At 35.7% G+C, this 26,454-nt stretch overlaps 1 protein-coding gene and 3 long non-coding RNA genes across 5 annotated transcripts in view; 2 read left to right on the top strand and 2 right to left on the bottom strand.

Moving 5' to 3' along the window:
* sgcz (sarcoglycan zeta) overlaps positions 1 to 26,454 on the top strand; it is a 503,764-nt gene that overhangs the window by 84,220 nt on the left and 393,090 nt on the right. The window lies entirely within an intron of this gene.
* The window catches only part of LOC147846759 (uncharacterized), a 1,232,122-nt gene that overhangs the window by 944,803 nt on the left and 260,865 nt on the right, over positions 1 to 26,454 (bottom strand). The gene's annotated exons all lie outside the window — the stretch shown is intronic.
* On the bottom strand, positions 17,494 to 20,887 carry LOC147846762 (uncharacterized). Its single transcript, XR_015476473.2, has 3 exons — positions 20,838 to 20,887; positions 18,828 to 20,144; positions 17,494 to 18,756 (listed from the first exon to the last, which is right to left on the bottom strand). It is a non-coding gene; the product is annotated as an uncharacterized LOC147846762 (long non-coding RNA).
* LOC147846761 (uncharacterized) lies at positions 21,110 to 22,856 on the top strand. The gene is made up of 2 exons (XR_015476483.1): positions 21,110 to 21,156; positions 22,052 to 22,856. It is a non-coding gene; the product is annotated as an uncharacterized LOC147846761 (long non-coding RNA).

Here is a 26,454-nt window from a genome sequence, read left to right as displayed (position 1 = left end):
CGAGGGAAACATTAACTGATTTTATTACTCGTTACTGAAAAGAGTATCGCTGTTACTAACGTCACTGTTACTAACGAAAAGAGTATCGCAGTTACTAATAGTGTTTATTTATTCTGTCATAAATGGTAACGGCATCGGCACAATAGCTTAGTGGTTAGCACGCTGACATATGGAGCAATAGCACATCAGGGCGTCTTGAGTTCGAATCCCGGCTTGAGGACATTTCCCTAGCCTACACCCCTCTCTCTCTCCCACTTCACTTCCTATCTCAAAACTGCCCTATCTTATAAAGGCCAAAAATAAATCTTTAAAAAAAATAAAATAAATAAATGGTAACGGCATTGTAACAGGAGAAACAGTAATTAATTTAATTGCTCGAGGGAAACAGTAACTCATTTAGTTACTAGTGACTGATAAAAATATTGCTGTTAGTAACACCGTTTATTTATAGCGCTGCTATTTCCATCAATGTTTCTGACTTTTTAAAGAGATAGTTTATCCAGAACTGAGGAATCTGTCATCGTTTACTTACTACCTTTGTTTTTCTTACTTTGGAAGTCAATTTTTTGTCAAGCTTTCCTAAATATCCTCTGTTGTGAAAAGAAACCAATGGTTTAAAACCATTTGATGGTTATAATAGTAGTATTGCGGTTATTTTAATTTTTGTGTGAACAATCTCTTTAAGATGTGTGCTGCTGGAAATAAGGTTTTTGAAATGTGACTTTCTAATAATGTGTCAGGTTATATGGAGTTTGTTCTAGAAGACATATGTCACCAGTGTGATGTTTTTCCCAGTGAACATAGAGGACATGAATTGCAATTTTTAAAATAAAGCTGCCAGCAGTGATAACCACCCTGGCTTTTGCATTTAAGCTTGCAATATAGGAAGTTGCTACTTTGCGCCTAGCATACTTCTCTGTTGAAATTTAAACTGAAAGGTGGCATGTGGATGGCTTCAGAACAGGACTCTTATTAAACGTGAATTTATGGGAAGATTCAACATTGTAGACCTTATGACTTCTTCCTCTTCCATGATGAAACATTGAAAAGATGTATTCAGAATTGCCCCCTATATACTCATTCACTATTCCCTACATTAGTCCACTAATATAGTCTGCTTAAAGAGTGAATGGATTGGAGCGCTGATGCCATTTTGTTCGTGCTTTGCTGCTTGATAAATCACAGATTAGATTTTTATCATCTTGGTCAGACCCTGTGATAGTTATTTAACACTTAGGGAGCTGCCTGTAATGAAACAAAGTATTCAGATTGCATGTCATGTATACAAATGCTAATTTAAAGGGGACCTATTGCGCAAAATCACTTTTGTAAGGGGATTGAACACTTATGAGGGAAAATTGTGTGAATATAACCAGCTTCTAATTGTAAAATTGTATTAACTTTATTTTGTATAATACTGCTTGATCTAAATAGTCTGCAGAAACACTTTGATTTACATTCTCCCTTTGTACGCATCATCAGAGGGGGAAAGCCCCGCTCATTAGTGACGATCTTTCCCTCATTAGCATAAGATGTTAGTCTTGTTTTTGAATCAGCCGTTATGCTGACACATAGCCATTTGTAGCTCCTCCCTCTTTTGAAAAAGAGCAAAATCTCATTTGAATTTAAAGCCAAAGTCACAAAAATTGCACAATTTATGATCAAAGCCTGAAAGGGTCAGTTTTAAAGAGCTATATAAAACAATAAATTTGGGAACAATATGTGTGGAATATTTTAGAGATTTCTGTAGCTGAAGCTACACGTACACACTCTAGGGACATCAAAGACATTTTACTGTTGAGTGTACATTGATAGCACGCTTATTTTTGCAGTGCATTGTGGAATTGATTAAGTGCACTTCAGAAAGCACACTATGGTTTTGGACACCACTACAAAAGACTGTTCTCTCAAACAGTGCACTATTTAGGGGTATAGAGCAATTTAGGATACAAAGTTTGTTAGGCTGCCACGAAGAAACCCTTCAACGAAAACTTTAGATCTTCACAATTTGACATCACAAAGCTTTTAAATTACACTTGCGAAATTTGGTTTTGATCTGATTCAATATCTTGGAGGAGTTTGTTAAAATACAGCACTTGAAAATGTCAAAATTGATTTTTTATTTTTTTTTGGAAAAGAAAATTCCACATCTCCGACCACCTGTAGGGTTTCAGATCTCGCTCCAAGATACTTTTTTTTTAATGGTATTGGAACGTTCCATGAGTCTTCCTTTTGTAAGTGTACAAACTCAAAGGGGAATTTAATTGCAAGACTATAGGTGGCGCTGTAGAGCAAACTTTGAATTCTGGAAGCCTTATCAGATGCATGTTTAGACATTCAGAAATGTGACTACCTTTTCAGGAAAACAATTGTCACAAACATTAGTCCCTTACGATTTAAAAAAAAATAACCCGCACTAGGTGAAATCCGCGAATTAGTTCACTTTATTTTTGACAATTGTTATAGAGGTTTTAATGCTGTAAAACCCCTTGCTACAAACTTTATACACTTTACATATTACACTTAACATTTTCACACTTTTACCTCTTGTTTAAAACTCTCTCAAACGTTCAAATCTTCGCAGAAAAAAAATAAGTCCAGTATTATAGAATGAAACCAAAGTTCAAAACCATGGATCTTCATTTATTTACTCTGTAATGGCGTCCTACAACCGCATAACTTAAACCTTCCTTTATCATGTCTAGAAGTCCAACTTTTTGTGCGATTGTTAGCATCTTTCTCTGTCTTTTTGGGTGCTACCACAGGTACTTTTGATGGAGCAGAATGTTTTGTCGACATTGTGGGGAGAAAACTTCCACAAATACAGTATAACTTTTCAGAGTCACACTGCTAGCAAGTAAAGATTTATGTAAATTTGGCAAGCTGAACACATTCTGTACTGTGCAGGAGACACGGCATGGAGGAGATTGATTGACAATGGTCTACAGCCAATCAGGGCGCAGAACACAATGTCAAATTACATGAAAAAAATTCTGTGAAACTTGAAGGGCACAAAAAGTGAACTGCGTTATAGCGAGGGACCACTGTATACTGCTATATTTCGGACATCAAACATGATATAAATATAATTGTAGTCGGTTTTTGTCTTTTGTTTTATGAACAGTATTAACTTGGACTTACTACTTGGCTTGCATACTGTTTTGTTTTGCCACCTCAGAATACTTGGATGCAGAGATGGTAATAAAGTACCAAGGGCATTTGCCACTAACAACAATGATCATATTTGCATAAAACAGCAATAGCAATCCATTTGGGTAATTCACAGTATAGGCGATAGGCTTTCACAAGGTACTTCTATAGGCTTCTTGGACAAGCTGAAGACACACACACACACACACACACAAACTGCTGTCTCTGTGCAGAAAGGTCATTTGTTAAGAATGTGAGCGTGGAGACCTTTTCTCTTTCTTGATTATACTCATTCCAAAAGTAAGTGATGAGGAAGGCCAGGAACTTTGATAGCTGTGATTTCAGTCTAATGACTGTTCACTCACACACCAATGCAAACCCAATGCTCTTAAACACAACCATTTAAATAACATACAATTTGTCCTGTCATTCTCTACTGCCATTCTGCTTAAAGAAAACAGCATTCGTAGAGCATTCAGCTTCTATGTGGTGGTGCATTTCCATGAGAAACTAAAGAGTCAGTGGAAAATTATGTAGAAAGAAACTTGGTTGCATCCGCACTCCGATTTAATTGAATTAAACACGTTAAGCTATGAAATATTGGTTAATGTAATTGGTGTTCACCTACCCAAATTTGGTCAGCAGAAAAAATGTTTTAGAGACAGATATAGCAATATTTGAGAATTATACAAATATCTTTGTGCAATATTATGATTACGAGTTATAATTGTGTAAGGGATATTGAGGAGGAATTTACCAAGGATGCATTGCCCCATCATTGCATCTTTTATTTGCGCACTATTCACAAAAGAAATTACGCAAATCAGGTAAACTGGAAACCAGCCTGCGGTGATGTGCATGTCATTTATTATTTCCCAGCCCAGTTTGGACCACTTTAGGCACTTTTAGGCTGGATAACTGGCTAAACAGCATCCTGCATGACCAGGCTAGACTGAAAAAAGTTACATTCATACTAGAATGAAAGGTACACATTTTTACTTAAAGGGTCCATATTGGTATCTCAAAATAATATATTAATACCTAAAGATTTTAGGATGAACACTTTTGTACTTTTTAGGTACTAATATTTTCCCTTAAGGTATTTATATGGATCTTTTTGGTACAAATTTGTACCTTTAAAAAAAAAAAACTACCACGCCAGTGACAGCTCGCATACTATTATTTCTGAGAGTGTACAGTAGTATAGTTTTATATTTACCTTATTACTGTTTAAAAGAAAATACATTTTTAAATACTCTTTTTTCCAGCAATGATGCATTACATTGATCAAAAGCAGGGGTTCTCAACGTATACATTAAAAGCTCCAAATCTGAATTTTTTTTAAGGGTAAAGGTCTGGAACAATTGATATGACATAACTTGTTTTTAATAAATATCCATAACATGCATCACAATTCAACACTATTTATTTTTCTTAAAATAAAGTGCTTTCAAAACACATTAAATACAATGCAAATGTGACAAAACCACTAATATAAGTGCATTTTTGTACAAAACACAACAAAAGGTGGGCTCAATAGTATCTGAATGCAGCCATGATGATGCAAGCTGAGATTGTAGTAATAAAACTTTAGGCATTGTAGTTTTGCAGTCCTTACAAAGGTGTAGGTTTGCACTTGACATTGGTTGGGACATGTGAAAACAATATATATGTTGCTACTAATTATTTAACTGCTATTAAAATATATTACGAATGAATCCTCTCTTTATACAATTTATTAAGTTAAATTAAATAACCAGGCTAGTAGCTAAGAAGGGTTTTAGTGGTTTGAAAGAACAAAAGTTGGATTATTATTCTTAATATTATTATGTTTGAATTTTTCTCATTATTCAAATGGCCAAATTCTGACTGAGGAAAGTTGAATGCAAACATACATATAGGTAGATGACATTTGGATTTTGAAATGTATATCTTTTCATGTTTCTTTATTTAAAATGTTCATTGTTTTTAAAACTATAATATAAAACTTAGTTTATAAGCACATGGACCTGATAGTGTAATACTAAAATAGTGTTTATTAACTGATAAAGAGAGAGTCTAATAAAGATTTCCGTTTACTTTAGCCATATAGTGCAAATGAAACATGTCTCATATATAGGTATTGAAAAAAGATGGAACACAGGCTGTATTTTTTTCTGACAAATTGTTTCAACTGAAATTGGGCATGCTACTCTGAGAAATTAGGAGAACTGGCAGGGATCATATACTTTTACATTTAGCTGTGCGTTCTGCAGTTAGTTTTCAAGGCATATTAGGCTTTTTTCAAAGACTATATCAGTCTGCTATAAGGATAGTATTTTTTGCACTATATACTGTTTTACATCTGCACAACTCTGGTTTGCACTCCTTGCCATATGGCCTTTAGTGGAATTGTATATATTTTGTACTTATATTTTAAGATGACATTTTATGCATAATTGTATTTATTGTAAATTCTTTAAAAAAATCTACTTTTTGTATTAATATTATATGTTAGACGCCTAGGGTCTGATAGTAATGCAATTTCGTTTCTTCTTTTACATGTGGTTGAGTTGATAATAAATCTGACTTTGACTTTGAGACTGTGCGTTAAAAAACACAAGCATTAACAGCATAATCATGATGGACTTTATATAACTTACACTTTTCTTTGAAAAAAATGTCCACCTTTTATTTACTTGCATATGTCACAGACCTTATTCTTGCATGGGAAATTCACCATGTGCAGTTTTGGCGCTTGCTGCTTGTATCTGAAGGCAGCTACAGTACAGCCTCTGATGTGACAGCAGGGCACAGGCAAAGCCAATCACAATGTTCATTTCTGTTTGGGGGGCGGTGCGACTTGAGGAGAGAATGTGATTTAACCTTTTCATGTCTAGTTTAATATTGACAGCTCAAATTTATTAAGTGAATTGAAATATTGGTTGGGACATTTCAATAGTTGATGGGTATTAGTGGGGACGTGTCCCCTCTGTCCATGCTAAATCTACGCCCCTGAGTCCATATATCTGTATTTTTCGGAGACTGTTGTTTAAATTGTTTGTGTTTTAATTTTAAGGTGGCATTTTACCATTCCACTCTTTACAACTCCAATTGTCTTATTACAAATCAAGCAGAATTGCTTTGTGCTGGCTTGTGGCAAATGAATTGTATACTTATCTTTCCATTCCAAGGTTTATGCATTTATCAATGAAGGAAATTCACAATTTGAGTCCTTTACGCATGGTCTTGCGATAAGAAATTGATTTGGATCCGGACTTTGAGAATCCCAGATTTAAAGGAAAATTAGAGATTGTCAAAATTACTACAAAACAACAACAACAACAGTAATTAACTTTTTTTTTTTTTTTTTTTTTTTTTACTTGAAAAGATTTCATCAAAAACATTAAGCATTACAAGATTTATAATGATAATAAGAAAAAATTCTGGAGCAGCACAATAGGTATAAACCTTTTTTTTTAATTACAAAAAATAAAGACACATTGTATGTTAAAATAGAAAATAGTTAATTTATTTACTAAAATTGCATAAAATAGTTTGTTTATTTTTGGTTAAGTTTTATTTATTTGTTAGTTTTAGTTGTTTAAGACAGCCAGATTGCCTTCTAAAAAAATAAACAAACAATCAAAACATTTTAAAAACTTTATCTCAATTATTAACTATAATTACAACAAATAAACAAAAAAGTAAACCACATTTTGATCTTACCTGGCTTTTTATGATAGTTTATGTCATGCTGTATTAGCTAAACCTAAACAAAAGAAAACAAGAAAACAAAACAAACACAAAAGCAAAACAAAACACTCTTATATATTAGTGCCTGGTTATGTGGGTTTTGTTGTCGAATAATGCATAAAACACTGTCCTAAAAATATAGCAGACAAAAGTAGTGCCATTGTTTATGCATTTACCTCACAATCTCTCGTGCACATACACTGAGAGCAGGCCTAGCCAGACATTTCGTCTTGTCAGTATGTTAAGGTGTTTTCCTCACCTCTTATTTCCTCTCGCTGAACCTCAACACCTACTCACACACATCTCGCACCACATACAATGGCTCATTCTATGCACATTTCTGCACACACAGTATCCTCATTCTGAGAGTGTGAAGCTGAAGTTCAGTTCTGTTCTGGCAGCGCGGCGTGCACTGAATACATACCCTCAGCAGTGTCCGTCCTGTTATCTTCCAATTCCAGCCTGGCCACCTCACATGGCTAACCCATTCAAGGAAAAACTTGATTTATTGTGATTATACATGTGGTTCTTCGATGATTGAATATAGTAGGTAATGAACTGTCTCTTGCAGGATGTCACATGTTGTTATTTTGCTGCCAGTCAACATTTACACTGATATAGAGGTCAGATTTGAGTCTGTGAGGGAAACCCAGTTGGTTGTCTACCTAGAGACTATTTAAAAGTGGGCTGTATGGTGGACAAGATGTGCTATGGAACATCATCATTTCTTTGAAAATTTAAACAGATTGTTTTCTGCAATTGTTTGTCAGGATTTTAGAAGAATAACCTAAAATCAAACCTTTTCTCACAATTAACAGCTGCAAATGCAATCGATTATTGGTTCTGCCCTAACTTGGTTCCCTCCCTGTCAATACAGCAGTGGCCATCCTATTTTATTTATAGATATTGTTCGATTGGAGAGATCCATTGCCTTAAAACTCAGAGAAAAATCATTCTTCATTGAGACCAGAATGTTATTAAAACTTGACCTAAGTGACCTAAGTTGGAGAAACTATTAAGATGTCATTTAAGACAGTGGGGTCACAGGACGGGGGTTGTTTGGTGATTTACAAAAATCTAATAGCTTTTAATTAACTCTTAAAATTACCATATTTTATTCATAACCTACAGAAGATAAAATTGGTTACATTAAATACAACATGCAAATAAAAAGCCATCAGCCTTCCTTTTTTTTATTATTTTTGGGGGGAATTACAACCCCTGGGATGTATATATACACATCTATTGTTTTGCGTTGGCACAGAGTTAGATCTCTTTTTTGACTTCACACAGAAACAGCAACGTGTTTGTCATGACATCACTTTGTTGCAGAGACGCTATTGCTTAAAAGCTGGCAAAGTAGAACACGGAAGCAGCTTGAAGCAGAAAGCGTGAGTATGTCTGCGGTGTGGAGGTATTATAAAGTTGATGACGACAACATTGCCGTAGCAAACTGTGAGATATGTAAACCTAGGATTGCCTGCTGGGTATTTTAAGTTGAGGTGCTATTTGTTTTTATATTAGATTCACTGCTGCACTAAAATCCAAAAGTGAAGAATTTCACTCTTCTTAATTTTTTTTTTTTATTACTGAAGTATTGGATTGTGTTTCGGTATCAGTAAATATTCGAAATCAAATGATTTGCACTCAGACTTAAGGGCGAAGAAACCTGAACGGGACATCACTAGTGTTTGTGTTAGATTAACAACACAGCAATAGCATCAGTTGCAGCAGATTCTGTTCCAGCCTAAACTTGTTGATACCTGTGCAGCACTCACATACATTAAAAATAAATATAGGCCATGACCGAACATGGAGGATGGTCTCAGAGTGGCGCTCTCCAAAATTAAACCAAGAAAAGAATTGTGCTGTAAATATTGTGCCTACTAGTCTCTTAAGGTGAGTTTAATATAAAATTAAACATGAATAAATGACTTTAACAAAAACATATGGTAGTTAGACTGTTGTACTTTTTGTGTGGTCAATATGCTTGTGTTTATATAGTGTGAGCCATTACGTGCAAAATTTGTACTGTATGTTTATAACCACCTACAAAAATAATGCGGGCCGTGAGTCATTGTTTTTTGGGTATTGCAACTTAATTATTTTGACTCTTTTAGGTTTATTTTATTATGGAAAATCTTTATTTATATCCTTTTTCTGATGTATATAGTAATTCTCTTTTATACTTATAAACTTACATATATGTGTATTTTTTTATTTGTGTTATTTTTTGCTGTTACATTGTCCACATTGAATGAATCAATGTTTTTTTATTATTTTTTATTATTTATAAAAAAAAACAACAACAACACAACGTATTAGTAAAAAATGAAATGAAATTTAATTTATTTTAATTTAGTTTAATTTAATTTAATTTTAATTTAATTTAATTTAATTTAATTTAATTTAATTTAATTTAATTTAATTTAATTTAATTTAATTTAATTTAATTTAATTTAATTTAATGTATTTCACACTGGGTTAAAAGATTATGTATAGGCATTTTTATCCTGGTTTGTCATGTTTTTTTGTGGCTTGAATATGGTCTATATAAAGGTATATCTAAAACTGCAATCAATTCAACTGCTCAACACTTCATCAAGAAGTGCTATTTTTGTGGCGAACGCAGTTGCGGCATATGTAGAGTGTTCCAAATCAGTCACTTATGAGGTTTCATTTCAGTTTGCATACTTGGGATGATGGTAGACAGCAAGGTGAGGTTGCTCATTATGTTTCGGAATGGGGCAGGCGGTGGGAGAGTTTCAGGAGAATAAAAATGAAATCCACAAAACTTTCTCAAAGTTCAGGAAACCCTCATACTGAAGAACCCTTGTATGTGTAGAACTATAAACCGCCCCCTTTACAGTATTATTTGCATAAGATTGAGCCATTTCATTTCTAGCATATCTAGTACTCTGGGCAGCACAAGGCCCCTATCCAAACAGTCTCTCGATGTTTTAATACAGTTGATTTTTTTGTGAATGTTTGTATATGGATATAAATAGTATTTGCTTGCAGTTCTGAGTTACTGAACACAACAAACAGCTGCTTCATTTGTGAAACAATAGATGACTAGACAAGTTTTGTTTCCTACAATGGACTGTACTAAATATCTTTTTCATCCAGTGATTGTTTTGTTTTTTGTTTTGTTTTATGTTCTCTAAATGTTCCTACTGTATTACTGAGTTCTCTACTAAGTTCTCTGCTGTATTACTAAGTTCTCTGCTATAAATATGGATGGGCAATTCAACTGCCCTGTACACTTCAGCTTCACCCAAAAGCAAATACATCTGAAAAAAAAAAAAAAAAAAAAATGTCTTCAGCATAATAAGTAATTTTTTTTTTAAATTAAAAAAAGAAGATAAAGGACAGTGGTCCTATAGGAGTTGCCATGCCCTGTCTTGATTTATTCAAATTGTTCACCCTCTAGAGCCGGTGACCCTAAGTGTTTAGCTCCAACCCTAATTTAACACATTTGAACCAGCTAGTCAAGCTTACTAGATATTCTAGAAACTTCTTGGCAGGTGTGTTGAAGCAAGTTGGAGCTAAACTCAACAGGACATCAGACCTCCTGGAAAGAATTTGGACACTCCTGCTATAAAGTGAGATCTTGAAAAAAAAAAAAGAATAAAAAAATATGATTATCTTATTATTATTTTTTCAAAGTAACGAGTAAAGTTACGAATCAATTTTAAAAATAAGTATTATTATCTGAACTATTATTTAAAAAATTTAACGCTAGTTACTTTTCACCTTGTTTAATTGGCTTAAAACCATTTTACAACAACTCAAATACAAGACTAAAGGCAGGCCAGAGACTTACATTTTTGGAATAGATTCATGTTATTTTAATCTCATCGAAGAAAAGAAGTGTACTGTCATTAAGTGTAGATTATGTGTAAGTAAAACTCAAGAAACACGACATCACTGAAAGAAACACGACATCACTGAAAGAAACATGACATCAAAAAAAAAAAAAAAAAAGAAAGAAAATGAATGCAAAGCACAACACAATTTTGACATTTGTTCATGTTCTCCATGCAGGCATAACAATAAAAAAAAAAAAATATATATATATATATATATATATATATATATATATATATATATATATATATATATATATATGGTATTTGCTTTTATTGTTGCAGAGATGCAGCCACTGTCTACTGTAGACGCGACTACATATTGTAATAAAGTAAGATTTTTTTTTTCTCTTTTAGGAAATGATTTACACATTTATTAAGGCCTGTTTTGCCCTAATATACATTATTTCATATTAGTGCTCTTAGGCTTTATTGCAATCTTTATCACAATGGACATTTATTTACCGAACTAATAACACAAAACATTCAAAAGTAGCAAACATATTACTTTACATGCTTTCATTAATCTGTATACAGTACAACGTGTATACCTCTGGGCTTAGAAAGTTCTCAAAATATAATTTAATCCTACATTTCTTTAAAGGAAAATAAAGGCGGAAGTTTTATAGGTGGTCGTTAAGTGCAGAGCTTCTCTATAAAAAAGGAACACCTGCAAGTTCTAAAAGAGATCAAACCTCAGCCAAGTAATAACTCAAAAGAAATATAACACATTATTTTCCATAAAAAAAGTAACAGTAATGCAATTAGTTACATTTTTGGGGGGAGTAACTCAATATTGAAATGCACTACTTTCAAAAGTAACTTTTCCCAACACTGTATGGGACCTTGGTCTCTGCTCTGTTGACTTTTGATGTTTAACTAAGTAACATAAATAAATATATACGCCAGGCTTTTGTACAGTATATTATTAAAACATAAACACAGAGAATAATATCACTAAACAATTAAAATTGTAAATAAAATGTCAATAAACGTCACTATTTTTAGGTTTTCTACATCAATATTAAAGTCCCATTATGCAATTTTAAAAGCAAAAAAAAAAAAAACACAAAAATCATAAAATATTGAAAATGTTTCATTTACATATACATATATATATATATATATATATATATATATATATATATATATATATATATATATATATATATATATATATATATATATATATATATATATAGACCCACTAAAGCTTACTTTGCAGTCCCATGAAAACAATTACAAGGCAATCTGTAAACAATCACTGGAGCAAAAAAAAAAAAAAAGGAATCCATCAGTTGAACCTTTTTTGAAATCCTTCATTCTGAAGGGCCCTTTGGAGTGGTCAATTTTGCGCACATTAGCTTGGAACAATCCTTCAGTGTGGTGACCATATTTATTTTCATTCTAGCATGAGTGGCAGCAAGAGAGGGAGCTGAACTGTCTGATTGTGACCATTTTTCAAACCCATTCGACATATAAGATTCAAAAACATTTCTTTCAAGATTCCAGCCTGATAGAAAACAACTTATAGCAAACTCATGTGTCATGATTTTCCTCAAGTATTACAAGGAAAACTTATTTTAATGTCTGCCACCAGACAGTGATACTGCTTTATTTTAATGCATCAGTAAAAATGATCTAGTGCAAGGGTGTCCAAACTTGGTCCTGGAGGGCCACTGACCTGCCGAATTTAGCTCCATACCTAATTAAACACACCTGAATCAGCTAATCAAGGTCTTTAGACTCGCTGGAAACAAAGCCAACTGAAGGCAAGCCTGCAAGGTTAGCAAAACAAAGCGTAATGGTGCGTTCCACAGGGATGGAGACCAGAGGCCATTTTTTGAATAGATGTCAGTCGGGGGAAAAGCTTCACTACACAGAATAAACTGCTTTTATTGGAAGACAGCTTATCATTTTATGACTCAACAGCCTTTTCGCTTATATTCAGCATGTTTGCCATTACAGATTAGTTTTGGAATCATCTGTTTTATGCTGACCTCAGTAATTAAAGGATTGTTTTTTTTGGGACAGACAAAATATGGCTGACTTAGTTTTTTTTGTTTGTTTTGTTTATACATTATTTGCAAACAGTGATTGTCTTTTGCCAATTGTAACACTGAAAAAAAAAAGGTTTCTTAGATTTGTTTTCCTTTTTCTATTTTAAATGTCTAAAATCGTTAAATCAAGAAGCATTTTCTAGACAAGCAAAACATATAGTCTTGTTTTGAGAAATAACATGCCAAAATGAAGCAAGTTTAACCTTAAAACAAGCTAAATAATCTGCCAACGGGGTAAGCAAAGTAATATTTTTCCAAAAAGAAAAATAAAACTATTTTGCTCACCCCCTGGCAGATTATTGTGTTTTTTTTAAGGAAAAAACTCAGTTAATTTTGATATATTAGTCCTAAACAATGATATATTGATATATTAGTATTAAAACAAGACAATGTTTTTTAATTGTCTAGAAAATGCTTCTTAATTTAAGAATTTTTAGATATTTGGACTAGAATCAAGACAAAAACTCCAAGTAAGAAAAGCATTTTTTGCAGTGTACACGTCAATAAATTCCATGACTTCAAGGCTGGATAGTGAACAGGTATTGGCATTACATTTTTCCTTGTGGCAGAACCATAGACATAGAAAAAAAAAAAGAAAAATCGATTAGTTACTTTATGGAATAGTTCACTATCTTTTACCATCATTTACTATAGCACTTGTTCAAGACCTATTTGAGTTTCTTTTTTTTTTTTTTTTTTTTTTTGGAGCACACAAGAAGGTATTTTGAAAAATGCTGGTGCAGAAGAAAGAAACTCATAAATGTTTAAATCCACCTGAGTGAGAACAAATAATAAGGTAATTTTCATTTTTGCCTGAACTATTCCTTTAAAAGTAAATAACCATTATCTCAAATGTGAAAAGTTGACTTTACTCAAAAAACAGAACCGAGTAAACCTGTTGTAACTTAAAACTGTTAAGTTGACTTAAATCCCCAGGTAGCAAAAATTCTGGCCCTGATTCGACATAAAGCTGGCACAGCAGGTGTTGTCTGTGTGGGCCAAACATATCCCGGGTTTGGTAAAAGTGTCACCATCTTTAAGGCGGCACACAAGACTTGGGTCAGTTATTAAATGTAGTATTTGGACCAAATGCTAAAAATGTATTTGGGCCATGTTAGCTTGGCGTATCTTGACCCACTTTTTAAAATGCATTTAAATACTTTTAGAGTAATGAAAAATTTCTACAAATCAGGTCACTTTAAGATAAAGCACACTCATAACGTGCCTGAAGTCAAATTCTTCATGGGTTTATCATTTTATTGCAGTCGTGACACATCAACCTATCTGGCCCAGTTCAGACCCATTTTGGGTAATTAATTTGGCTGAGACTTGGCCCAGATATGGTGAGAGTGGTCTGGCTGCAGACTCGGTGCAGTGCAATCTGAGCTGCATCCAATGCTTTTTAATGCACTCACCTTACCCCACCCCTAACCCTACCCATCACAGAGATGTCACTCACTCCATTGAATGCATTGAGTCTGACATTGCACCGCTGAGTGATGCAATCTCAGCTTGCATCATAAAGGCTGCATCCAGATACTATTAGATATGGTACTTGATTGGCTCTTGTGTGATAGCCAGACTTGGTCCAATCATGTACCGTAATTCATTGCGGCATGTGGGCCAAGCAAAGGCTGATTGTGTGAACCAGATCTGGGACAGAACATTTTTGCTACAGTATTGTTTCTGCTGTAATTATGCATAAATTGTATGTAATAGTTTTAAGGCAGTTTTAATCACTTTATATATATATGTAAAATATATATATTTTTTAACGCTAAAGTCAACATCACTTTTTGCAGTGTTGTATCTACTTTCAAACACACCATTTCTGTGTGAACAAATTAATTCGATTTCACATCTCAAATGGCACACTTACTTACTTGCTTACTCCCAGGGCAGTTTATATCGAAGTTGATATTTAGCCACACCACGTTGGTGTTTTGTAACATCTCGTTTTTACAAGGTGGGTTGTTAACCCAACGCACTTCCCCCACCTGGCGAACCAGGAATACACATACACTATAAACCCAATTTAAATATAGTGTGTGTCTTTGGACTGTGGGGGAAACCACAGCACCCGGAGAAAATCCACTCGAACACAGGAAGTACATGCAAACTCCACACAGAAATGCCAACTAACCCAGCCAGGGCTTGAAGGTGATCGTGCTAACCACTGTGCCACTGTTAAGCCCATAACCATTTTCTAAAAAGTGAAAAGTTGACCTTACTTAAAAAACAAAAGCAAGCTTCTTACCTTTTATTTATTTATTTATTTATTTATTTATTATTTTACGCTAAAGTCAACTAATCACTTTTTACAGTGTTGTATCGACTATTAAACCGACAATTTCTGTCTGAACAAATTAATCAGATTTCACGACCCAAATGGCACACTTGTACACTTGCAGTCTTGTTCACTTACTTACTTGCTCACTCTCAGGGTCGTTTATATCGGAGTTGATATTTAGCCGCACCAAGTTTGTGTTTTGTTAAATCTCATTTTTAGGATGTGGGTCGTTAACTCAATGCTCAACCTCCAACCTGGAGAACCAGGACATACACGCATATACTATGGACCCCATTCACCTAGTGCTGTCTTCGGACTGTGGGGGAAATCAGAGCACCCAGAGGAAGTACTCACAAACACGGGAAACTCCACACAGAAATGCCAACCAACCCAGCCGGGGCTAGAATCTGCAACCTTCTTGCTGTGAAGTGACAAAGCTACCCACTGCGTCACCATGCCGCTCTAGTTTTCTTCACCTAAACAAGTTAAATCCACAACTTTTTATAAATGAGTTATGCACATTTGATGTACACTTCCATTGAGCTACACAACAGACTTCAACACAACCCTCAAAATGCTATTATGTCACAAAAAAGTGTTGACTTAGAAGACTGTGAGGGTTTAGGGCAGGGGTCACCAACCCTGTTCCTGGAGAGCTACTTTCCAGCAAAATTCAGTCCCAACCCTGATCAAACACACCTGAACCAATTTATAGTACCTAAAGCAGCACTTGATAATCACAAACAGGTGTGTTTGGTCAGGGTTGCAACTGAAATGTGCAGGAAGGTAGCTCTGCAGGAACAGGGTTTGTGACCCCTGGTTTAGGGTATGATTTGGGCAAGGGCCAGAGTCCTTTTATAAACTGGCAAGTTCATTGATGGAGCAAAACTCTGTACATTGACCCTCCAGGTGCAGGATTTAAATGTCAGTTTGTTCTTTTAAGGTAATATGGGAAGATCTGTCTTGACAAGAATGTGAGTCCATTCTCTGCATTGTTGGTGTTGAGAAACAACCAGGGTCCTTTAGAAACTGGCAGATGTACAAGAGCTGGATGAAGCTAAACTCAGGACATTGGCCCTCCGGGAACGGGACTGGACACCCCTGATCTTGTGACTTCCCGAACCAGGCCCTGTTTTATGTGACCCAACCGGTAGAGTCCATGAAAAGGAAAGTTAAACGTTCTTTACTATAGCTACTAAAAGAAGCCAAGGAAAAAATACAGAGCAATGCACAGCCTGTGGCATAAACAACTGGGGTGGGGGGTCTGTTATCAGCTAAGCGCTTTCTATTTATGTGTATGTGTGTGTGTGTGAGTGTATGTGTGTGTTATTATCAGCTGTGTACGTTCTGCTATAATCCTTGCAAAATCCCCAGAAACCAGCCAGCATCGCAAGGGCTGTGTGACCAAGGCTATCTTTGCTTGTGTGTGCGTTATGAAAAAAAAAGAAAAAGTTTGTGAAGGGCAGTCTATGTGCGAGGATTTATATTTGGACTGTGTTTGAGTATGTGCGTGTGATCTGCAGGGACAGGACGGGATCTGTGTTTAGTTTGTATTCACACTGTGTGCTCATGGGAAAGTGACCATAAAATGACAAGAGCCAAACAGCACTGTTTACACTCTTCTACACACATAAACACACATTGCGGATACCTGAACAAAACCTTCAGCTAACCCGGGATTGTTTACGGCACGCGGCCTCATTACGCAGACAATACACTGCGTGATCGCACCGCGGCTCCAGAGGCTCCCTGCGAGGGAATCTCTCTCCCTTGGAGCTGTGTGACAGTTAATTATAAACCGCTTCCTGGTTATGACTCAGCATTCGCATATTCTTTAACATTTGGTTTTGTGCAGATGGCAGCCATGTTGTTATAAACAAGCATGGTTTTCTTGCTTTTTTTTAGCAGAGAAAAGAATGAACGAAGGTTTAGAAGGTGAGACTGCTAACCTCTGGAACCCCTATGGTTAAAGATGGAAGGATATTCGTGGATAGCAACTGTATATCTGACATCGTGCAAGGAAATCTCTTGTAAGCTCTGTGTTGCTAAATCAAAACAACAACAAAACACCAGTGAGCTGATCAGAATTAGCATGCTAATGTTTATCTAGGTTTCCACTCACTTTTGCAAACACATTTTGGTTCTTTTAAAGACAGTTAATTATAAACCACTTCCTTGTGACTCAGCATTTGCATATTCATTAACATTTGGTTTTGTGCAGATGGCAGCCATGTTGTTTTAAACAAGCATGGTTTCCTAGCTTTCTTAGACTGAAGCAAGGTTGAATGAAGGTTTATAAGGTTAGACTGTAACCTCTGGAACCCCTATGATTAAAGATGGAAGGATATTCTTGGATAGCTGCAAATGTGACATTGTGTGAGGAAATCTCGGTAACGCTTTCTTTTACAACCCGCAAAGTACCGCGTAAGTACAGTGAAATTACAGTGTACTTTTCTGTACGTACTGTGTAAGTATAATGAACGTATGTGTAGGTATGAGGGAACAAACCGTAATGCTTGGGTAAAAAGGGGGTAACAACCAGATGTTCATCACGAAAATTACCGCGTAAGTACAGTGAAATAACGGTGTACTTTTCTGTACCTATAGTGCAAGTATAAATAACGTTTACGTAAGTATAAGGGAACAAACTGTAATGCTCGGGTAATAAGGGGGTAACAACCAGATATTCAGCATGAAAGGTACCGCTTAAGTACAGTGAAATAACGGTGCACTTTTCTTTAAATTGCAAAAGAACAAACCATAATGTTTGCGTAAAAGGGGAGTAACAATAAGATATCCATCACGCAAAGAAGTATATTAAGTTTACGATGTACATTTCTTCAAGTATTGTATACATATAAAGAATTATGCAAGGATGGTGACAACCTATTGCTATCTGCAAATGTACTGTATATGCACCTGCGTGAGTACATTAGTACTCTTATTCAGTGCTTGGGTTTTATAAGGGGTGTTTAATGAATAAAAGGTTTACAACCTGTGAAATTATGAACCCTTATTGTATACTGTATGTATTTTAAATCTGCAATTCAATATAAAATATATTTCCATACACTACTTACCTTATGTTTACTCGTCGATCTCACCAAAGCCATCAATGTCTCCATAACTCACTATCAACAAATAACTTTGCATGACATAGGCCTACCGTCAGGGTTCAATGCAGATTAAAACAGGCTCGCATCTTTACTGCTGTTGCACAGGGGGGCTAACTGTTGCATTTCAGTAAATGTATAGCTGATGCTTTATAGAAAAATCTAGTAATTTGGTCTTCAATCAATAAAAACTGCTGCTGTAGTTTACTCTGTTCTTAGTGTTCAAGTATACACTAGTATGTTAAAGTTCAGCTTCTTCCCTCTTTGTTCCCTGTAGTTAAAGGGTAAATACAGTATTTGTTCCCTCCTTGTTCCCTGTACTTACAGGGTAAATACCACATTTGAGGGTTGTAAATTAAAGTGAAGCTTTGTTCCTCCCTTGTTACCTGTACTTACAGGGTAAATACCACATTTGAGGGTTGTAAATTAAAGTGAAGCTTTGTTCCTCTCTTGTTACCTCCTTGTTCCCTGTACTTACAGGGTAAATATCACATTTGAGGGTTGTAAATTAAAGTGAAGCTTTGTTCCTCCCTTGTTACCTGTACTTACAGGGTAAATACCACATTTGAGGGTTGTAAATTAAAGTGAAGCTTTGTTCCTCTCTTGTTACCTCCTTGTTCCCTGTACTTACAGGGTAAATACCACATTTGAGGGTTGTAAATTAAAGTGAAGCTTTGTTCCTCTCTTGTTACCTCCTTGTTACCTGTACTTACAGTGTAAATACCACATTTGAGGGTTGTAAATTAAAGTGAAGCTTTGCTCCTCTCTTGTTACCTCCTTGTTACCTGTACTTGCAGGGTAAATACCACATTTGAGGGTTGTAAATTAAAGTGAAGCTTTGTTCCTCTCTTGTTACCTCCTTGTTACCTGTACTTACAGGGTAAATACCACATTTGAGGGTTGTAAATTAAAGTGAAGCTTTGTTCCTCTCTTGTTACCTCCTTGTTACCTGTACTTACAGTGTAAATACCACATTTGAGGGTTGTAAATTAAAGTGAAGCTTTGTTCCTCTCTTGTTACCTGTAGTTAAAGGGTAAATACAACATTTGTTCCCCCCTTGTTCCCTTTAGTTTACAATGTAAAATCTTGAAGGCAGTGAAATAAATATACAAACACACAATATATTTCTTCTTTACTTTGTAACCTTTATTTTAATAAATAAGCATTTTAAAAGACTTCATATTAATCAAACATTGTCTTGTCTATCATTGCCTATACTCATTCATTTTCTCTTCGGCTTTGTCCTTTTGTTAATCTGGGGTCGCCACAGTGGAATAAACCACCATCTTATCCAGCATATGTTTTACGCAGTGGATGCCCTTCCAGCTGCAACCCATCTCTGGGAAACATCCATACACACCCACTCACACACATTCACTACGGACAATTTAGCCTACCCAATTCACCTGTACCGCATGTCTTTGGACTGTGAGGGAAACCGGAGCACCCAGAGGAAACCCACGCGAACGCAGGGAGAACTCCATGCAGAAACCTTCTTGATGTGAGGAAACAGCACTACCTACTGTGCCACCGTGTTGCCACCCAGCTGCAACCCATCACTGGGAAACATCCATACACACTCATTCACACACATACACTACGGACAATTTTACCTTACCCAATGTCACCACATATTTTTGGACTTGTGGGAGCACCCGGAGGAAACCCACGCTAACATGGGGAGAACATGCAAACTCCACACAGAAATGCCAACTGACCCAGCCGAGGCTCGAACCAGCAACCTTCTTGCTGTGAGGCGATTGTGCTACCCACTGCGCCTGCCTATACTCAAACAGCAAAATAACACATTATTTCCTTCCCCCTTTTTTTCTGGCATCTCTTGCTTGGCTTCCTCTTCTGCTCTTCTCAGCTTCCACTGAGGACTCTGATGGTGAGTGGCTGATGAAATCCCATGGGTCTTGCTGCTCTGCATTTATATAAAATATATGAACAGACAGAAAGGCTTTTAGTAAGCTATAGACATGTTTATTTTCCTGTTTAATGTGTGTGTAGTGGTTGTCCAACAATTTCACACACTAAACATTTACAGATACCATACACACACTATACATTACTATCAAACAAAGGTACTATCATCAGATCATATGGGAGATTGTGATCATTTATAGTGATAATAATTAAAGCGCAGAGGGGAAAAGGCTTAAATAGTAGGCTACTGTGCTAAAGTCCTAGGCAAACGTTACTAGTAATTGGGTGGGGGGGGTATTGATATATCAAACTGGCATGCTACAGAAAATATCAATTTACATTTCCAAACATTAATTTTGTCATAAACTTTGCTGTAATTAACGTATAAAGGGAGAAAATCGTCTGCACAGTCAGTATGACAACAGCCACAGAGATCTGACCTGCTCATCATCCAGTCTTTCTGGAATGACATGAAGAAACTAAATCCATAGGAACTTTGGCAACATTTCTAAGATGTGCAAAGTAAACGACAGTAAACATTGGTAAATATTCGCTGCTGGCCGTTTAGATTCGGCCATGAACTAACGTTAATGTTACGCTAAAAACAAATGAAACAAAATAAATATAATCTGCTTAATGCACAATTTCTAATCGTAACAATAGCCTTATTTACTGACAACGATTTACTCACATGTGTTACATGGTGACAAGACGGAGCAATTCCAAACGTCCCAAAAGTCTGAGCAAAACCTCGTGGCGTGCTGCTGCAGTTTGATTCGGATCTTTAGAGGCTTCTTGATTCACAACTCGTTTGAATCAACGAATCAGTAGGCGCGTACCTGAAGGGATACAATATCGCGAGATGGATTCAAATGCACACGGAGCTGTCTGTTGTTCTCGCGATGTTTTGATGTCACACTGATCGGTTTGTTGAAGACGAATCGACTCAACTCTCCGTCCTCCATTCCCAGAATTTCCTGTTCACGGCAGTACAAGGACGGCAGCGCGAGGTAAATAAAACAAGTATTTTTATGACGTTATGCACATAGAAGTGTTTGTTTAGGTTTTTGTTTATATCTGATGTTTGTACCTATTTTTAACAATTACACCCTTTTCACAACACTGTTATGACGCGTTTAACGATCATCAGAATCTAAAATCCTTGAGTTTTTTATATGATTTTTTTTTTTTATAAAATAACATTTATTTGTATTTACGTATGCATTATATAATATTATTATATGTGCGAGGTGTTTCAAACAGTGTCTATGGTCATGAGTAAATTAGAAGTTATTCTCTCTTCTTGCTGGCGTTATCAGTTTCACACTATTTTTTTTTATTTTTCTAATTGTCGAGACAACACCATCGTAAAGTTTTCATTTTATTTGAGCAAAGAAGATTGTAAAAAAATGTGTTGTACTTTCCCATTCACTGTGCTGAAATGTAAAAAGGGTCCATAACAGTACATCAACCATATTATGTTATCTTTCACTTTATTTAGGACTAATGATGGGTTAAGACATGTACTTTAATCAAAAACTAACCTTAGGGGTAGTTAACCCAAACGTTACATTTACTTACCATTTAATGAGTGACACAGAATTTAAATATGTACACTGAACTGCAAATAATCTTTACTTCAAAGTCTATACTGCCTGCACATATATTTAAGCCTTTTCCCCTCTGCGCTTTAATTATTATCACTATAAATGATCACAATCTCCCATATGATCTGATGATAGTACTTTTGTTTGATAGTAATGTATAGTTTCTATATGGTATCTGTAAATATTTAGTGTGTGAAATTGTTGGACAACCACTACACACACATTAAACAGGAAAATAAACATGTCTATAGCTTACTAAAAGCCTTTCTGTCTGTTCATATATTTTATATAAATGCAGAGCAGCAAGACCCATGGGATTTCATCAGCCACTCACCATCAGAGTCCTCAGTGGAAGCTGAGAAGAGCAGAAGAGGAAGCCAAGCAAGAGATGCCAGAAAAAAAGGGGGAAGGAAATAATGTGTTATTTTGCTGTTTGAGTATAGGCAGGCGCAGTGGGTAGCACAATCGCCTCACAGCAAGAAGGTTGCTGGTTCGAGCCTCGGCTGGGTCAGTTGGCATTTCTGTGTGGAGTTTGCATGTTCTCCCCATGTTAGCGTGGGTTTCCTCCGGGTGCTCCCACAAGTCCAAAAATATGTGGTGACATTGGGTAAGGTAAAATTGTCCGTAGTGTATGTGTGTGAATGAGTGTGTATGGATGTTTCCCAGTGATGGGTTGCAGCTGGGTGGCAACACGGTGGCACAGTAGGTAGTGCTGTTTCCTCACATCAAGAAGGTTTCTGCATGGAGTTCTCCCTGCGTTCGCGTGGGTTTCCTCCGGGTGCTCCGGTTTCCCTCACAGTCCAAAGACATGCGGTACAGGTGAATTGGGTAGGCTAAATTGTCCGTAGTGAATGTGTGTGAGTGGGTGTGTATGGATGTTTCCCAGAGATGGGTTGCAGCTGGAAGGGCATCCACTGCGTAAAACATATGCTGGATAAGATGGTGGTTTATTCCACTGTGGCGACCCCAGATTAACAAAAGGACAAAGCCGAAGAGAAAATGAATGAGTATAGGCAATGATAGACAAGACAATGTTTGATTAATATGAAGTCTTTTAAAATGCTTATTTATTAAAATAAAGGTTACAAAGTAAAGAAGAAATATATTGTGTGTTTGTATATTTATTTCACTGCCTTCAAGATTTTACATTGTAAACTAAAGGGAACAAGGGGGGAACAAATGTTGTATTTACCCTTTAACTACAGGTAACAAGAGAGGAACAAAGCTTCACTTTAATTTACAACCCTCAAATGTGGTATTTACACTGCAAGTACAGGTAACAAGGAGGTAACAAGAGAGGAACAAAGCTTCACTTTAATTTACAACCCTCAAATGTGGTATTTACCCTGTAAGTACAGGTAACAAGGAGGTAACAAGAGAGGAACAAAGCTTCACTTTAATTTACAACCCTCAAATGTGGTATTTACCCTGTAAGTACAGGTAACAAGGAGGTAACAAGAGAGGAACAAAGCTTCACTTTAATTTACAACCCTCAAATGTGGTATTTACCCTGTAAGTACAGGTAACAAGGAGGTAACAAGAGAGGAACAAAGCTTCACTTTAATTTACAACCCTCAAATGTGGTATTTACCCTGTAAGTACAGGTAACAAGGAGGTAACAAGAGAGGAACAAAGCTTCACTTTAATTTACAACCCTCAAATGTGGTATTTACCCTGTAAGTACAGGTAACAAGGGAGGAACAAAGCTTCACTTTAATTTACAACCCTCAAATGTGGTATTTACCCTGTAAGTACAGGGAACAAGGAGGGAACAAATACTGTATTTACCCTTTAACTACAGGGAACAAAGAGGGAAGAAGCTGAACTTTAACATACTAGTGTATACTTGAACACTAAGAACAGAGTAAACTACAGCAGCAGTTTTTATTGATTGAAGACCAAATTACTAGATTTTTCTATAAAGCATCAGCTATACATTTACTGAAATGCAACAGTTAGCCCCCCTGTGCAACAGCAGTAAAGATGCGAGCCTGTTTTAATCTGCATTGAACCCTGACGGTAGGCCTATGTCATGCAAAGTTATTTGTTGATAGTGAGTTATGGAGACATTGATGGCTTTGGTGAGATCGACGAGTAAACATAAGGTAAGTAGTGTATGGAAATATATTTTATATTGAATTGCAGATTTAAAATACATACAGTATACAATAAGGGTTCATAATTTCACAGGTTGTAAACCTTTTATTCATTAAACACCCCTTATAAAACCCAAGCACTGAATAAGAGTACTAATGTACTCACGCAGGTGCATATACAGTACATTTGCAGATAGCAATAGGTTGTCACCATCCTTGCATAATTCTTTATATGTATACAATACTTGAAGAAATGTACATCGTAAACTTAATATACTTCTTTGCGTGATGGATATCTTATTGTTACTCCCCTTTTACGCAAACATTATGGTTTGTTCTTTTGCAATTTAAAGAAAAGTGCACCGTTATTTCACTGTACTTAAGCGGTACCTTTCATGCTGAATATCTGGTTGTTACCCCCTTATTACCCGAGCATTACAGTTTGTTCCCTTATACTTACGTAAACGTTATTTATACTTGCACTATAGGTACAGAAAAGTACACCGTTATTTCACTGTACTTACGCGGTAATTTTCGTGATGAACATCTGGTTGTTACCCCCTTTTTACCCAAGCATTACGGTTTGTTCCCTCATACCTACACATACGTTCATTATACTTACACAGTACGTACAGAAAAGTACACTGTAATTTCACTGTACTTACGCGGTACTTTGCGGGTTGTAAAAGAAAGCGTTACCGAAATCTCTTGTAAGCTTTGTGAGGCTGAAGCAAAACAACAACAAAACACTAGTGAGCTGATCAGTATTAGCATGCTAATGCTTATCTAGGCTTCTACTCAATGTTGGAAAAACATTTTGGTTCTTTTAAAGAGAGTTAATTATAAACCGCTTCCTGGTAATGACTCAGCATTCACATAATCAATTTTTGGTTTTGCGCAGATGGCAGCCATGTTGTTTTAAACAAACATGGTTGCCTTGCTTTCTTAGACTGAAAGAAGGTTGAAGGAAAGTTTATAGGGTGAGACTGCTAACTGTACCTCCGGAACCCCTACGGTTAAAGATTAAAGGTTATTCTTGGATATCTGCAAATCTGACATTGTGTGAACAACAAAACACCAATGAGCTGATCAGTATTAGCATGCTAATGTTTATCCAAGTTTCTGCTCAATGTTAGAAACACATTTTGGTTCTTTTAAAAACCATAAATGGCTTATACACACACACACACACACACACACACACACACACACACACACACACACACACACACACACACACACACACACACACACACACATTTATATATATATATATATATATATATATATATATATATATATATATATATATATATATATATATACATAAGTTAGTAATGTTTTAAGAGATGTTTTGAGGTGAATTGAGGTGAAAATGTCTTTATTACTTATAAGTATTTCATTTTTTAATTCGTATTTGCTTTCATATTTCTGTTTTTATTCCATTTTTTTTTTTATTTGACTTTTTTATATTATAACATTACTGTACATGATCATTTTCTTTCTCGGCTGGAACTCCCATCATAGCATCATCTATTCTCAGCGTGTCTCTTAAATGCTATTTGTTTACATTCTGGGGCTTAAAACCTGACAGGGCAATGTGTTTCTGTATCATAGTGTGCATGAAATGTGTCAAATATTGAATCTGTAAATTGCCATTTAAATGGAGCCAAAATGTGTCCTCAGAACTGTGCAGTTCAACCCTCCAGTTCAAGGTTTCAGGGCTGCTGCTGCTGAAACTCAGTGCATTAGCTGAGCATCACTGCTCCCAAAACCTACATTCTGCATTTCAAATAGTCGGCCAGTCATTCGATCCAAGGTGAAGTCTAATTTCTTTCTCTCAGTAGCACTAGTACAACCGAAGGCGTAATTCACATCACATGTAAAAGTAAGCGTAACATGTATACAACATAAAATATGTTTTGTAGGTATTGTTACTAGGTTGAACTCTAACTCTATTTAACTATTATTGAAATCTGACATAATAAAGTAAATTACTGATAGTGATTTTGTAATTTTACTACAACCAGGGGTGTCCAAACTCGGTCCTGGAGTGCCGGTGTTCTGCAGATTTTAGCTCCAACTTGCTTCAACACACCTACAAAGATGTTTCTAGAAGGCCTAGTAAGAGCTTGATTAGCTAGCCCAGAAGTGTCTGATTGGGGTTGGAACTAAACTTTGCAGGACAACTGCCCTCCAGGACCAAGTTTGGACATGCCTGACTAAAACATAGCTATATAGTTCTTAAAGGGATGGTTCAACTAAAAAAATATTATCTGTCATTGTTTACGCACCCTTTATCTGTTTCAAATTGTTTCAAAAAAGGTTTTAAGAAAAAAAAAATTATTTGTTAGTGAACTATCTCTTTAAATACTAATATCTTACATATGGTTGTAATTTATTGGTATGCAATTTCTAACTAAACGTGTAATGATGAAGCTGCAGTTAACATGTTAACTTCTTTAACATCAATGCACTTCAGTAATAGTGAATGAAACGCTAACATTCAAATTTGGTATATTCATGTATACTTTATTTAGTCTTGTAAATTTATTTGGATGTTATTCAGTTCATCAAAACAATCAGGCTGTTTTAAGAGTTCTTA

The sequence above is a fragment of the Danio rerio genome, chromosome 1 (assembly GCF_052040795.2).
Source record: "Danio rerio strain M-AB ecotype USA chromosome 1, GRCz13ab, whole genome shotgun sequence".
NCBI lineage: Eukaryota > Metazoa > Chordata > Actinopteri > Cypriniformes > Danionidae > Danio > Danio rerio.
This window is presented reverse-complemented; position numbering and strand designations above follow the sequence as displayed.